General features: G+C 43.8%; 1 long non-coding RNA gene across 1 annotated transcript; it reads right to left on the bottom strand.

Annotated features, from left to right (window-relative positions):
* Window positions 1-5165: 5165 nt before the first annotated feature.
* Window positions 5166-8064, bottom strand: LOC128092552 (uncharacterized). The gene is made up of 2 exons (XR_008211869.1): window positions 6236-8064; window positions 5166-6170 (listed from the first exon to the last, which is right to left on the bottom strand). It is a non-coding gene; the product is annotated as an uncharacterized LOC128092552 (long non-coding RNA).
* Between the last annotated feature and the right edge of the window lie 1369 nt (window positions 8065-9433).

Raw genomic sequence — 9433 nt, 5'->3', positions numbered from 1 at the left:
AAGCTGTGACCGGGGACGATGCAAATATTTGGATTGTTCTCAACGCGGGGAGTTGCGGAAATGTGATGCACAAGGTCTTCACGCCGCACCGAGCGATTTGTGCTGAAAAGCATAGATTTTTCCGGGTCTTACAGACTTGCGGCCAGGGCAACCTTTGAAGCAGCAGCATGCAGAACCGGGTGAGCAAGTTCCAATAAGAATATTCTTTTGACAGGTGTGAATGAGTATGCGTGTGTGAGTGAGAAACTGGGCCAAAACAACTTATCTAGATAACTTTTAATTAGGGGAGCGGTGCCATGTTTTGAGTACTGACAAATATAAAAACAGGGTTTTCTGCTGCTTTTTTTGTTGTTGCTTGTAATGTTGAAATAATCGATGTTTCTATTGTTTCGGCCCAATTGACAATGTTTGTGTGAGTGTATCCCTTTATTTTTGTTTTTATTGCAAGGTTTGATATAAGGTTTGATACAAAAAAAACGCGTTACGCGTACAAATTATTCAACAAATACCGTCGTTAGGTTTTCCGTAAATCACAATTATCTTTTTTATTGAATAATCTTTAATATGTCATAAAAAAATCTCATGTTTTTATGATCTTATGTTTGATTAACTTTTTTTTAACGTATTTAAGTTTACTGGTATAATAAGTTGTGTGTAAGAGTTGGTATGAATGAGCTTGATATATATTAATCAATTTATTTTCCAGGTTTTTCAGGATAAGTTCATAACTAAGGATAAAAATACGCGCGCTAAATCGAACAAATTCTTCGTAAAATTTTGTTAAATCAATTGCGTCATTTATTTATTAATTGTTTGTGATTTTAAAATTTCTATAGAATCGTTTATTGAAAGACACGCTGACATTTAGGATAGATTGTGAGTAGCGGGACCTCGCGGTTACTCTGCAACGTGTTTTTCGGAGCCTTTTATTTTATATTTTACTTTTCTTAAGTCCTTCTTTCATCATCGTTGATTGGAAGGCACGCCGCCGGTTTTGTTCGTTTAAGTTATTGTTTTCATTTCATTACAATCGGTTACGTGGAGTCCTTTTTTCTTTTCGTTTATATTCGTTGATCGTAATAATTTATTCCAACTGGCAGTTTTAGTATTAACTCATCAAACTATCGATTTTATGAAGCGTAAGCGTCTTTTATTTACTATTTTTGAAATTTGCTCGCGTTATCTAAACTGTACAAACAGTAAAAATATATTGATAAGTCCAGCCCATAGCACTACTGCTCGGTTGGCACGCGTTCGATTAAAAAACATTTTAAATAATCAATTATTTATCTTTCCGCAGCCGGCTGCCTAAGATTTAAAATTTTCAACCGATAAACAAAATGCTCATGGTCACATCACTGCCACTCGTGAATCCTGACCTCATACCCATCTACTAACCCCCTCAAAACTCATGTGATACTTTGTCGGAGAAGCAGTCGATTGGGCGGTCTCTATCACTCAAGTATCGGACTAACATTCCCATCCACTTCCCCGTGACTCTACCACTGGTCGTGGCCAGCGCCGGTATTGATCAGCATGATAGGGGCCTTTGAGAAGTTGCGAAGCGAGGAAAGATAGCACCCACTTATCTTCCACGGCTCGTGGATGTAACTTCTGGAGGTCCTGGTCAATAACGGAGTAGCAACTGCGGGTGGGCACCTATGCTTATGCTTATGCTTATTTGTAGTGCGCCATTGCATCGGAATGCATTGAAACATCACAAGCGTTAAACCGGCCAGGCCTACTGCGTAAAGCCGTATCGCAGAGATGACTCGTAATTGGGTTGAGTTTGAGCACTGCGTGTTCGAACAACAACACAATTCTGAATCGACAGGGGAGGAAGAAGCGTGGGGACACACCACCATACGCTCCGAGATTTGGTTGTATTCGTTGGGAGCACCATGCTAAGAAGGTTTGGTACTCCGGGACCCTCTGGGATGGGACATTGTATTTCCACGAATGCCCTGGACACTATTTGCCGTGGTTATAGCGCCACAACTCGCTCTCTGTAACAGTATTCCTAATTCCAGTCCTCGCTCACCAAGTCGTCATGGCCTAGTGGTTAGCATTTTTGCTTACCAATCCAAAGGACGGAGGATCGAACCCCGCCTTGAGCGACTTTGATTTTTCGTTCATATTCATCATTTCAAATTTATGTGTTCTTAACTTTCTCGTTGGGAGCAGATGGGAATCGAACCCAGAACCATTCGCTTACAAAGCGAACACCGTAACCAGTCAGCCACGGCCGCTCCCTTTCTCTTGTGCTGACGTCATAAATAAACAAAGTCGATGTTTTTAATTGAAAGAAGTTCTACCATTGTTATATTCTTTAGTAAGAAAGGCTCTTTCTCACCCCAGGTGGGATTAAATCGGGTTTTTAATAGTATTTTATCCAGCCCTCTGTCACGACGGCCATGTTTATGAAACCTAAATGTTCGACGCGAACATGAAGACAACAAAGAAGATGAAGAACGCATTTGCTGTCAAAATTTGATAATAAACAAACCGCGTGGTAAAAAAGGCATAATTTCATAATGTTGAAATGATTTCCATGAACAAATAACGACACGGGACGGATTTCCAAACACAAGTTCCCGAAGGACCCTATCCGCCAGAGACTATGGATGAATGCCCCGCGAAGTGGCGATGAAGACGGCTTGGCAAGTTCAAAGTTCAGATTTGTTCGGACCACTGCCGGAGATTGCAGCGAGTTGTTCGGAAGGATCAACAGCGGGACTTGGCCAGTCCCCGGTCCAGTACTACCCGGTAAATCTTCCCGGTCAATCGGAAGCAAAAGTTCTCATCTTTTTTCGTAACAGATTTGCACACACAAGTAGTGATGTTTCTGAAGATTTGGTGTAAACAAACAGACAACACCAATACTACTACGTGGGCTCTTCGAGGTTTTGGTGACTGTCAAACGTTCTAGCCATATACAGTGGTGGCAGAGGGTTGATTTTAACAACTTAATGCGAAAAAAACAAATTAGTACAAATTATTAGTATTAGAAAATAAAAACAATCAGCATTAATTTGTGAGGCATAATTACAAAATTTACTGCAAATTCAATAAAAATATTGCTAACAACAGCTAATTATTGACTAAATGTACGAATATTTTTCTGTATTTAAGTAAGACATTAGTTAAAATATAGCTAAAAAATCGGCCCAGCCTATATCGTTAGATAATTAAAGAAAATATATTTCAACACTTACATAAATTATGTCTAATTAAGAAATGTTTTGTTATAAACCACTAATAATTTGCTGCATGCAAAAATATTTCGGTTGATACAACGAAAAAAAATAGTTGAAAAAGAGTTGAAAATATGTCCCAGCCAGTTTTTAACAGAATATTCCACAATATTTCACAAACCTGGAGATCACCAAAAGACACGGAGACGCAAATCGACCATGTTCTCATATGATGGTCGGCACTTCTCGGACATAATCGACGTCAGAACCTACCGTGGCGCGGACATTGACTCGGACCACTACCTGGTGGTGGCTAAGCTGCGCCAACGCCTGTCCGAGGTCAACAAGATCCGGTACCGTCGCCCGCAGCGGTATAACCTGGAGCGACTCAAGGACCATGAGGTCGCTACCCAGTACGCGCGGGAACTCGAAGCTGCGTTGCCTGACGAGGGTGAGCTCGCTGAAGCTTCTCTGGAGGCCTGCTGGAGCCATCAACGCAGCGGCATCGAGCGCCATCGGGTACGTGGACCGAGTTCGACGGCGCGGGACAAGTATAACACCCGTGGGAACAAATAGTCATACAACAAGTTGCGAAGACAGCAAACCCACCTCTCCCGGGATAAGAAGCACCGCTTGGAAGAGTTGGAGTGCCAGGTCATGGAACAGCTGTATCGCTCAAACGTAACGCGTAAGTTCTACAACTTAGCAAATCCCGGACTGGCTTCATGCCGCGAGACGAAATGTGCCGGGATAAGGACGGGGGAATCTTGATGGACGAGCGTGAGGTGATTGAAAGGTGGAAGCAGTACTTCGACAAACACCTGAACGGCCCAGAGGCGGAGTACCAGGGCGACGGGGAAAACGAAGTCAGCGGTATGGTGGACGGCGAGGACGAGCCAGCACCCACGATGAGGGAAGTTAAGGATGCCATCAAGAAGCTGAAGAACAACAAAGCAGCGGGTAAGGATGGTATCGGTGCTGAACTCATCAAGATGGGCCCGGACAAGCTGGCGGCCTGTCTACACCGGCTGATAGTCAAGGTCTGGGACACAGAACAGCTACCGGAGGAGTGGAAAAAGGGGGTAATATGCCCGATCTACAAAAGGGGGACAAGCTGGAATGTGAGAACTATCGAGCCATCACTATTCTCAACGCGGCCTACAAAGTGCTGTCTCAGATCATTTTCTGTCGCCTGTCGGAGCGAGCAAAGGATTTTGTAGGGACGTACCAAGCCGGTTTTGTGGAGGGGAAATCGACGACGGACCAAATCTTTTTGCTACGCCAAATCCTCCAAAAATGTCGCTATGTCCGACCCGATCGAATCGAGCAAGGGACTGCGACAAGGCGACGGTATTTCCAGCCTCTGTTTCAACATTGGGCTTGAAGGTGTTATGAGGCGGGCGGGCTCCAACCCAGTTAACTCAATCCGAATTCTGAAACGGAATCTAATTAGAATCGTTTACAAATTTCGTTTCAAACAACCGGTTCGAAAACGGAATTTGTGTACGATTCTAATTAGATTCCGTTCCATAATTCGGATTGATTTGACTGGGAACATTTTTTTTTCATAAAATTATTTTTATTAGGTCCTTTTCGGTACTGGAACCTGGTTAGGACCGAGTCGGCTTTTGTTATTACATTTGACTTAATAATTACAGAGGATCTTGTGTGTAAATGTTAGTGGGAGGGGAGCCGATTACCCGCGGCCTACTCGGGGTTAGTAGGGAAGGGATTGATGTTAAAGACAAGGCGTGGGAAGGGAAGGGGGATTGTGTAGGGGTCTTGGTTGGCTCTGCTGGCCTTTGCGTTTTGTCCTCAGCCGCAACTCGGTGTCCAGCTGCTGGGGCGTTCTTGCTTTGCTTCCGGTGCAACCAGAAACGACGGCTTTGTGTGAAGGCAAGTTATACTGACTGAAGGGACTGGGAACATGCGGGGCACGATTATCAACCGGTCCTGCCAGTTCATCTGCTATTTGTTTATTTGTTTATTTGTTTATTTGAATCATCCGATAACTTGTGGTCTTAATGATAAAACTTAACTTAACTAAAGACAAATCCGACGATATGGACATTGTTGGCAGAACGTTCGAGGAAGTGGCCAGGAGGTACACCGAATTGAAGCGGGAAACGGAGAAGGTTGGATTGAAGGTGAATGTGGCGAAGACGAAGTATCTGCTGGCAGGAGGAACCGAGTCCCTTAGGGCTCGCATAGGACCGAGCGTGACGATCGACGGCGACGAGTTTGAGGTGGAGGAGTTTGAAGTTTTCGAACGGCAAGTGCTTAGGACGATCTTTGGCGGCGTGCGTGAGAACACTGTATGGAGAAGAAGGATGAAGATGAAGAAGGATGGAGAGAAGCAGCCCAGAACCGAGTTAGATGGCAACTCATCTGGAGACAGCTCATAACCCGCAGGTTTTCCGAGCAGTAAAAGTAAGTGATCTGCAGATACGACCTCTTCTATTACCGTGATCCGAAGGAGCAGGAGAAGGATCAAGCGACGCTGCTGGAAGCTGTCCCGGCCGCCAAGGTGATGTTCACCGATGTGTAGATTGCTTCCTTCAAGGAGGAATCTGGGACGAGGGAGCAGTTTGGTCTGGCGACTGCTGCTGCACCGGCCGTAACGAAGATGATCCAGGCCGATTACTTTGTCACTATGCCGATGTGGCCCAAATTGTTCTCGACCATCTCCTGGTTGGGGTGCAACTTGCTGGCTGGCGGTGAGGGTACTTTCTGGGTCCTTTCGAGGGACGATGGCTACGGAGACGAAGTCGTACCCGGTTCCATTTCGTGATCGGTTATTCGCCGGTTAAGCTCAAAGTAGAGCTGGCTGATCTCCGGGATTTTGGACAGCGGAATACTCATTAGAGAACCCTTGTTGTTGATGTGGTTCTTGAACCGATTCCAAGGATCTCCTGCGCCAGCGGTTGGACCACCGAGGTCAACCATTTCCCGCAGAACGTGTGGTAGATCGGCGACCTGAAATTGAAGAAACCATTCGTTAGACAAGTTCAATACGTCGGTAAACCAACTTTCAAACTTACCTTCAAATCCTCGTCCGAGTACGGCCACGCCGTCAATTAATGTCTCCGAGACTGCTCAGCTGCATGCGGCCGCCGTCGTTGTCGTCTACCAGCCCAGCAGTAAGCGCCGGAATCGACATCGGACTGCTGATCGACGGTTGACCCGACGAGTGTGCGTCCGACCCCGACTAGATGCTCGGACTGCTCATGCTTGTTGGCTTGCCAGCACACTAGCCGACAGATGTCCGTACAAGCCGCTAGTACGGGAAGCATTCATCAGCGAAGCCAACGATTTCGGCGAGTACCCAATCATGGAGCGCGGAATTTCGGTTCGTGGTAGGCCAATCCGTGCCCAGTGCAGTTGCGCTCGCTGATATCCTCTGACTCGGAGTACACCGTATCTTCTTAAACCTAGCATCGTTGACAGACGCTATTGTAGAAGGTTTGAACCACTTTAAGCGCATTCAACGGACATGGTCATTGTGGCAGCTGAGAAACCCGAGTGGGCAATGTATCGTCGGACGGAAATAAGATCGCATAATGAATCTCTCGAGGCGACCTGAAACTTGAATTGTAAAAACATTTAAATTTATTAAATAATTGAACTGAATTTATGAAAAGAAAACCCTTCATTGATCGACTACATTGCCAAGAAATCCGTCCACCGGTGAACCTGTTCCCCTTGCCAACTTAGGCAGACAGTCCGACTTAGGCAGATGGATTCCTCCTGCACAACATTGCCCAGGAATCTGTCCACCGGTGGACCAGCTCCTCTTGCCAACTTAGGGCGGGCAATCTTCCCATGAATCCGTCCACCGGTGGACCAGTTCCTCTTGCCAACTTAGGCAGGCAATCTCCCCATGAATCCGTCCACCGGTGGACCAGTTCCTCTTGCCGACTTAGGCAGGCAACCCGTTCACCGGTGGACGGATTCCTCCTGCGAAGCATTTCCCAGGAATCCGTCCACCGGTGGACTAATTCTTCTAGCCAATTTAGGCAGGCTATCCGTCCACCGGTGAACGGAATTCTCCTGCAAACATTACCCAGGAATCCGTGCTCATGCCAACTTAGGTAGACAATCCGTCCACCGGTAGACCAGTCCCCCTTTCCAACTTTAGAGGACAAACCGTCCACCGATGGACTAGTTCCCCCTGTCAACTTTGCAAGGCAATCCGTCCTCCGGAGGAACAGTTTCTCTTGTAAAAATCCGTCCTTTGAGGAACCGACTCCACTTGGCCACCGTTGCGAGTGAAACAATCCGATCAACGGTGGCTAAATTTCACCCAGAACCCGGAACTTACTTACCTGTTTCTAGCCGTGAACCGTCTTAGCACGAAAATTTGAGAAAAATGACAACTTGAAACGTTTCCAAAAAATTGCGAAATTTTGCTAAGTCCAAAATTATACTTATGGGAGTTCCATGAATCGATCTTGTTTTTTCATGATTTTCACCATTTCACAAGTTCGAGAAATCACACTTTTTCGAGTTTGCTTCAGCGGTCTGGCAAAAGTATATTTGAACTCCAAAAGTGGGATTTTTTGTAACCGTGTAGAGCAACCGAATACGCGCCCAGTTTTAATATAGCGTAAAACGTGGATTTCAAAATACCAAAATAGAAAGGGTGTTTCCCGAGGTGTTTCCCTTATAAATTCCCATAGAAAATTGAATCGCTTTGCGCAAAGTGAGGACTAAACCAATCGTTCCCAAACTTTGGGGAGTTGTTTACGACCCCAAAAGGAACTGAACAATTGCTGTATTTGAAAATCGATTTAGATATTACTGTTGGAGATGATCAAGCAACCTATGGATTTATAGTTATTAGTTTGTTACCTGGCAGCTCAATAAATTTTAATTCTGTTCTAAACCGTAACCAGTGTTGCGATTTTGAGCGCTCATCCGCTCATGAGCGAGCATTTTTCGCTCATTCGTGAGGAGGAGCGCAACGCGAGCTAGCTCACGTTTGCTCGTGCTCGTGTTTGCTCATTTATTTTATGAGCGAAAATGCTCATTGCTCGCGCTCGCGCTCATTTTTGCTCATTGAGCAAAATGAGCGATATTTTTTTACCTGTACGGGTAAACGATAATAACTTTTTTTTTCAGCAGAGCTTCGAGGTTGTTTTTGTTAACAGAGGCTTGAATAGGCTAATCTTAATAATATTGGATGAAATTATTTGTCATATTTTTTTGTTTTGGAGTCAGAGTTAAGGGGTTAAGGTGTTACATTTAGATCTGTACACAGTAAAAAACCATAGAAATATTACATCTGGGAAGTACGTCTTTTATGTTAGAAAAATGCGTAATTTTACTTCTGAAAATGTGTAATTTTACCACTTTTCTGGTGTAATGCAACTTTTTCAGTCTAAATCGAGGTAACATTATAACATTCAAGAGGTAATATTAAATATTTTCTTGGTAATACGTTTAGTCATGTTTTAATTCCTGGGCACCTCATCTTGTTTAGTCAATTATTTGTAAATAATTTTGCATAATAAATGTCAAATCTGTGTCTTAGATAATTTTCAAATCAATTATCTTATTTAAATGCTGGAGTCGATCCAAATAAATAAATGAGAAATGAGCGTGCTCACAAGTAAAAACATGTTTTAATATAAAAAAAATTAATTACCATCCTATTTACAGCTTATTTAAGACCTAAAAATTCCGTTCCTTGACAGTTTACTCTAAATTTGAAAGTGAAATAAGCTAAAAAGAGTGTCTGGGATTCTTAGCAAATTAAGACACCTTAATTGCGAGTCAACCATTTTTCATTGATCGGGAATTTATTCAAAACTAGTTTTCTAAATTATCAAACTCTGAAAAAAATATAGGCTGACAACATTAAAGTTTCATTGTTAATTTGATTTTGGTTAACCGCGGTAAATTTTCTTGAAATATTTCGAATTAACAAAAATCCACCAAAGCATTTACCATTACCACATTGATCACACAAAAAACTGTGGTAGAAAAGTATCCCCCGCAATCCACCGCGATCAATGTTTGACAGTTCGACGCCAACGAATGATTGCATGAAAATTTACCGCGGTTAACCAAAATTAAATTACCAATGCAACTTTGATGAGTTCATGTCCCTTTTTCGCGATGAAATTATCTTCAAAAGTTCAATACTAAAAATCTACCTGATTTGCTGATGAGCGCTCATTGAGCGCGAGCGCATGCGATGAGCATGAGCGAGCACGAGCTACCTGTTAAGTCCTCAT

The sequence above is a fragment of the Culex pipiens genome, chromosome 1 (assembly GCF_016801865.2).
Source record: "Culex pipiens pallens isolate TS chromosome 1, TS_CPP_V2, whole genome shotgun sequence".
NCBI lineage: Eukaryota > Metazoa > Arthropoda > Insecta > Diptera > Culicidae > Culex > Culex pipiens.
Note: the sequence above shows the minus strand (reverse complement) of the source record. Positions and strands in the feature narration are given on the sequence as shown.